The sequence below is a fragment of the Rhinolophus sinicus genome, chromosome 12, assembly GCF_057876585.1.
Source record: "Rhinolophus sinicus isolate RSI-liver-muscle chromosome 12, RSI-T2T, whole genome shotgun sequence".
In the NCBI taxonomy this organism is placed as follows: Eukaryota; Metazoa; Chordata; class Mammalia; order Chiroptera; family Rhinolophidae; genus Rhinolophus; species Rhinolophus sinicus.
In genome coordinates, this window is record NC_142512.1 from 46,332,518 (window position 1) to 46,339,974 (window position 7,457).

The window sequence follows — 7,457 nt, forward strand, 5'->3', positions numbered from 1 at the left end:
TTGCCTGCCTGGCCACACGCCAGCTCATTCTCTAAAGTCCAGCAAAGCATCTCTTCCTCTGGGACCCATCCAAGTAGCTCTGATGACCCCTTCTGAGTCCCCATGTTACCGATTGTGAGCTGACTGAGGGCAGGGCCTGAAGCGCCTTCTTTCTGGGTGCCCAGGTCCTGTACAGCACCTGGCATACGCAGTGCACGGATTCCCAAGCACCAGCAGGAATAATTCATACTAACCCTGGAATGCCACCTCCTAACTGCTCCTGGAGTGTGTCCTGAGATATGTTTTCATTCCCAGGGTTAGGCTTGCAGGTGGAGAGTGATGCTAAGTACTCGAGGTGGGCAGAATAGGGCTCAAGCCTGGCGTTTGCAGTGGGGTTGGGCAGCGTCCTGAGTTTCCGGGTGTGGGGATGTGTGCCCTGTAGGGTGTGCCATCAAAACAGTTACAAAGCACTGTTCTAGCGGTAACAGCTCCTAGAGAAGATTTAGAAGAAGGGGTTGTGTATATGTGTGTGGGGTATGGGTGTGGTATGGGTGTGCATGTGTGTCTTTCTGGAGAGGGGTGAGTCTGAGGTGAGGAGATTGGAAGAGACCCCTTGGGCTGTTCTGTGTACATGAGCTGCAGACACGTGCTGTCTGTACTTGTGGGGAGCGGTCAGTGTGTCAGACGCCAGGGTCTGTGCGTGTGCACTTACTTCTGTGTGGAGGGACCAGGTGTGTAGCCTTGTGTGTAAGAGGGGGAGGGATTAGGAGGGATGTTGTGTGTGTGTGTGTGTGTGTGTGTGTGTGTGTGTGTGCGAGAGAGAGAGAGAGAGAGAGAGAGAGAGAGAGAGAGAGAGAGAGAGAGAGAGAGAGAGAGAGAGAGAGAGAAGCCGGGCAGAGGAGAGATTAGAAAGGAGAACAGACAATGCACATTGCCTGTGAGATTCGCAGCCGGTGAGATGCGCTGTGACGGGCTGTATGCAATTTATACGATTTTTCTTAAAGTGAAAACAGGTTGGGCTTTGTTGGTGATGTGTGGATGGCCAAGGATGTGTCTCCTTATTTCCCAGGTACATTCATGACTGTTTCTGTTGTCATTGCTGTTGGTGCACAAAGGGCACTTTTCCTGCTGTGTTTCCTGGCGGATGAGCAGAGACTGGACACCGGGCGGGTTGGGGCAGTGGAGACACAGCAGGAAGGAGGGGTTGTGCATCCCGCCGGGCGGTGCCCTGGCGACCACCCAGCTCCTTCTGTGGAGCTGACAGCGGGTCAGAGGCTCCCTCTCCTGGGTCTGCAACGCCCGTGGGAGCGGAATGGCAGTGTGGAGAGAAGGGGTGAGGGGTGTCCGCCAGGAGAAGGGGGCTCTCACCCCAGCCCTGTGCCGGTCTCTGCTCCAGCCTGCCTCTCCCTGCCCCAGGGTCTCCTCCAGCTCCCGGGCGTGTGTGCGGGAGCCCAAGGTTATAACCGGGAGGCAGCCCTTTGACCCCTCCCTCTCACCCCAGGCAGCTCTGAGAGGAAGTAATCTGTAGCAGCAAAGCCGGAGCTGCTTAGAGATGCAGAGTCTCACCTGCTCCCCAGGTCCCTGCACCATAATCTCTGGATGGAGCCTAGAGTCTGTTCAACCAGCTTTCAGGGGCATCCTGACCACACTAAATTACACAGCACTGTTCTAAACAGCCGAACAGAAGCTGGTGGAGTGAGGTAACTTGCCCATGGTATCACTCACTCATTCATTTATTCGATTTGTTGAGTGCCTCCTATGGGCCAGGTACTGGTCTAGGCACTGCGGATACATCAGAGGCAAACTAGACAACAATCCCCGCCCTCTGTCCTAGTGGCGCGGGGGGTAGGAGGCAGTGGGGGGAAACGACACACACAACACAGAAAATTAGAAAGCAAAGTGTGCCGTGTGCTAGAAGGTGGAGGAAACTCGACCAGCGAGAAGTGCTTGGGCGGGAGCTGCAATTTTCCGTGGGTAAGAGAAGGCAGGTCAAGCGCTGAGGAAAGACTTAAGGAGGTGAGAGGAGAGGGGTAAGCCAGGAAGGTATTGGTGGAAGGAGAGATTCAGGGAGAGGAAGCAGCTGTAGCAAAGGCCCTGGAGCAGGAATGAGGTGCTCAGCGTGGCTGGGAGGAATAACCGAGGAGGAAGGAGGCGAGGAGGGGGTGCAGGTACAGGTGCAGACTTAGGACTAGCGCCTACCTTCTCTTTGCCTCTAGGCGGGGGCTTCTAGACGCTGGAATGCCTAAACTAGCCACCCAGGTGGGTGGGGACTGAACAGACCTAGGAACGTGGATTGCTGGCCGAGCTGAGGGCCCATGGGAGGCTCCTGGTTATGAATGAGGTGAGTTAGAGTGAACCAGGGTTGGACCACCAACAGGTAAGAGTCATGAAGTGAGGGGTGGCAAGGAAGCAGAGTGTGGGCCCAACGGAGGGAGTCCAGGAAAGGACCATGGAATGTAAACTGTGCAAGGATGGGGGATACCCAGTGTTTGTGGCAGAGCTGAGGTGAGAAACCAGGGCTCTTAGCTCCTCCCAGACCTGAGTTCTTTGTAGGACAAAGATGAAGCTGCCTCGCTGAGGTTTGGTGCAGTAAAACCCATCCCACACCCACTGGTGTCCACGAGGAGACGTGAAGTCTCTCCTGTGTCCTCTGGCTTGTACAAGCAGCTGGATTTCTGGGGCCTTGGCATTGAGAGAAGGGGGGGGTGTCATGGGCTCTCCTAGCTCCAACAAAGCCTGACACACAGTAGCTGTGCAATAATGTAATCGGTGTTTGTTGAATGAATAATGAATGAACTGCTTTCTGGCCTTAAACTTCCACAGTTAACATGAGTGGTTGTCAATGCTTTGTAATTGTAGCAGTTTTGAATGTAAAATTTTAAGTAGAATCCCTACTTGAAGGGATAAAAAATTTGTCTAAATTACGCTCCATACGTGAGCCATATTTACAACATAATCCCCAGTGCCTTACCGCTGTATCTCACAGCATCACAAACAAATCCTCACAATTATTGTATCATTCATTTTTGTCAACCCAGAGCTAGGATAAAAATCATCCCCCTTCGCGCTCATGCTGCAAAGTTAACCCCTTCTTAGGGGTGAGGTTCTAAAATTACCACCTATGGAGAAAAAAACAGATTAATAAAAATTACTCTGGAAAATAACTGAACGTGCTTACTAAGTGCAAAATTCCTATTTTGTGCCCACAAACCTCTGCCCTGACAGGTATGTAATGTACACAATTAGAAATTTTTATGCAAAATGTCAATTACAGTATTTTTGATAGACAAAGAGTTAGAATTCAATTAAATACTCGAATCAGAATATGTACAAGGCAAAGTTCTCATCTGTCCTGGCCTTGGGTCAACCAAGACCGTGCTCTTTGGCATGAGGTGTGTACCCCAGGCCCACAGCAGTGAGCAGGACCCACTCACCTCAGTTATCCACTGCAGGCAGAGGTGGTGGAGGGGAGATGGACACCAGACCCCAGATCACTGGAGGGAAGCTCTTTAGGTCTCATGAATCCAAAGCAATGGCTTGATCTGAAATTCTGGAACCACAAACCCTGAGTTTAAAAGAGAGACTAATTAAGAAATAAACAAGTGCTGAAGGTAAGGTGCAGAGCCCCTGTTCCCAGGCCCCCCTGGAACGTAGGTGCTATTCTCACAAATAATCTAAAGCAGAGGTTCCCAACTGCCAGGCCACAGACCCCGAAGGACAGTCACTGATGGTCAGGGTCTCAAAGTCCACATGGAGAAGCAACCCTGCCCAAAGTAAATGCGGTGTCTCGTGCGTATACTGTTTTTCAAAACTGTATAGCTGCTATTATGATGAATCAACTATAGATTTGTTCCAAAGCACAGTGAGAGTCATAGTAACTTCTGGTGGGTTTTATACAGTCTCAGTCAGCAGATACTCTGCGTGCAACCGCTAGGACATGGGCTCTGTGAAAACACAGCCTGCGCCTTCCACATTTAGGAAGCTCTGCTCCACAAGCCGTAGGAAACTGCGTTCTTCCCAGGCCTCTCCTGCTCTCCTCCCCCACTGAAACATCAAGGCCGCTGTCCTTTTACATTCTGTGTTTTCAGAACAGAGTTGGGCAGACAGGGGAGCAGATGGAGTTAGGGAGACGTGGAAATCTCATTATCCAGGTTGCTAACATGCTGAGTTCTACTGTCTCCTGTGGATAGGACCCAGGGAAGGTGGGAAGGAATTTCTCCTGGTTCTAGGGTGTCCCACGCTCAGAAAAGTAACCCTGCGGTGGATACACAACCTGGCCTTCAGCCTTTGGAATCTCACCTTCAGCTTCCCAGCCTCGTAGGCTAGGTCTGCTCTTTCTGTTCTTATTCCCAATCAGATTTTATAAGCGGATCTTTTGCTTCTGGAAATGCAGCATCTGGGCCAGGAATGACAACTGGTTGGTAAGGGGCATCTGACACTTGGCAATGAGTTGGTCAATTACGGACGCCTGCTTTGAAATCCCATCCTGCTCCAGGCCACTATTTGGGTTTCCTTGCCCAGCAATCCTGTCCCAAGTCCCCAAGTGGATCGGAAAAATATCTGTTTCTACAAACTGATCAGGAATGAGGTCATGAAATAAAATTTGAAGAACAATGGCACTTGAGGACTTTTCCAAAAATTTTACTTTGTTATTTATATTTGTTGTGAACCTAAAATTGCTCTAAAAAATAAAGCCTATTAATGAAAAAAAGAAAAAAAAATTAAACGGAAAGAATTATAGCAGGGCAATAATTCTTCCTTTGTTTTCCTCTTGACTGCAAAATCATGATGCAGAAACCTTACGCAAAAGTACTCCAAGAATCATACATATCATTTAGCTGTGTTTTAAAGCTGCTTTTAATGAATGAAAGAGAGTTATAGTATAGGAGGATGATGTCATACTTAATGGATGACACTCACCTCCCGAGGTGCAGAGAAATAGTGAGTCAGGAGATCTAGTTTCTGGTGCAGGCTCACGACACCTTGTGCGACCTTGCTCATGTCAATTAACGTCTCAGAGCCTGTGTCAGGGCGGGAGGTTGGTTTATGGTCACCAGGGCCACTTCCAGTGTTCATTATCAAGACTCCATGCTTGCACAAGCATAAACACATAGGTACGTGTTTTTGGAGCCCCCAGGACAGAGCACCCAGCATTTTAGGTGGGGCCCAGGGCATGGCGTCAAATAACCCATGTCCCAGCAAGAAAGTCATTCTCCGCTCAGTGTCTTTCCTTCCTTCTGATTAAGGCAAGTCTCAGTTCTGCTTCTGTCTCTGATGTCGAGTCACACTGGCTAATCTCCTCCTTTAAGAGAGCAAGGCCGGGAAGCCAGCACTCTCAGGAGGCAGCTGTACCTAGCTGGAAATCAACAACACCATTTGATGTTCTGTGGATTCATCTTGATGATAATTTTCAACTTCTTTTGTGCAAGACATTGGAGTTCCACTTACTTTAAGAAGCTGGCAAAGATTTTTCTTTTAAATGAAACGTATTTAAGTAAACAAGGAAATTGGTCTATCAAAAAAAAGTTAATACTATTCATGTTACAAATGACACCTAGATGTGACAAAACATTTGGCATGTGAGCACACAGACAGAGATAGATGTAAAATTTGGAGATTTTTACTTATTAATTTGGAGTTTATTATTTATCTGTTTATTTACTTATTTATGGGTTACAAATACCCATCGTACTGCCTCTGAATTGCAGGGAGCTTTAAAAGGGTTGTGTCTCTCTCCAGTTCTCCTCTCTGCAGGCTCGATCCAGGCAGTTGCTAGATCTGGCCACTAGATGGGGCCTCTCCCTTTGCGTCTGAGCAGGCAGCCTTGGCGATGGCTTTGCACCAGGTTTCTCTCTCCGAGTTATTCCACCATTTTTTTTTAACTTAATCCAAACCTTTGTTAATAGTTTCTACAGATATTCCCTACCATTCAGTTCTCAACCCAAATGTCATCTCCTCAGACAGGCCTGTCCCACTTGCTTCCACCTGGTCCTAGTTTATTGCCGTCATTGCACCTGAACCTACCCTAGGTGTGTGCTAAGCTGGTTATTGGGTTTCATTCATTCCCCAGCCCCACCCACTGGAAAGTAAATTCCTCAAGGGCAGAGCCTCTAGGTAGAACAGCCTCTGGGACATTGTAGGCACACTATAAATATTGTTCAACGGCTGAGTGGTGGTAGGTGTTCATGGAAGGATGCAAGGTATTATCAAGAGTCAGACAAATCTGACATCAAATGCCAGGCTCCATGATCTGCTGGCCAGGTGGTTTAGGGGCAAGTAATTTGGATTCTCCAAGACTCACTTTCTCTGGGGAAAATGGTCACTATTTCATCAGGTCATTCTGAAGATAAGGTGGGAGACAACTTATGTCAAGTGACCAATTCAGCCCCTGACTCACCTAACATATGTGATGGTTCCCCACCCTTTCCACGGGGAATAATTCAGAACAAACACAAAATTTACGCTAAATTTAACATTTTTCGCTGCTGAGTTCTCTGCACAGAAATGACCTATTTCTGAGTTCAGAAGGACATAATGAACTTAGAAAACATGGTAGAGAAATATAGACACAGGCCCTTGGCAACTGGTCTATCTGGCTTGGGCAAAAGTTTTGACTTGACTATTTTTATGAAAAATCGTTCTAGAAAACGCTGTTTTTCTCTCCCAAAGTACCAAGCAATGTGCATAATTGGTATAATCTGGATGCTCACCGCAAGCCTAAGCTCCATCTGTTATATTCCTCCTCCCTCCTGCTTGCTGTCCAGGGCTTCTCTCAGGTTCTCCAACCCACCCCAGTGCCTTTGCGCATACTAGTTCCAGCCTGAAAACATCCATCTGAGTCCTTTCCCTGGGGAACTCTTGCTTACTCATTAGGGCTGGAACTAAATGCCACCTCCTCAGGGAAGCCTTCCCTGATCACAGATCCCGCTGGATCAGCTGCCTCCTTTAGGCTCCACTGTTCAAACTTGGATTTACTTTCTCAATGTCTAGCTTTCCTATTATTTGTTGACTGGTAACTTGTTACTGGACAACATCTGTAATTGGAAACAATTTAGTTTTTAGCTACAGTCAGAGGATCCACAGCTCCAAGATGGCTGCATCGGAACAGCAGGGTGGATATGCTCTGCCAGAACCTGCCAGAACCTGCATCTGTGCGCTAGGCGTTTCCATGCCAACCAGATGGGCCCTGGTGAGGATCACTTGCTTTTCCAAATGGCTCCCCAAGTTAATTACAGATGTGCCTCCATTAAGGCAGGGAACTTATTTTAAAGTTACAGTTTGTGAATTCATATAGCTGAATCCCGGCTGTTGAGAAATTCATTTTCAAAGACACAAAGACTATAGGAAGTGAATGGTACGTTCCCAGATCCAAGGTTGGGAGCCAAAAAATGGGAAAACCTGGGGAACTTACCCTACTCTCAGTCTCCTGTGCCTCTGCCTCTGACGCGTGGGCTCAATACCCTGCCCTCTTCTTCATC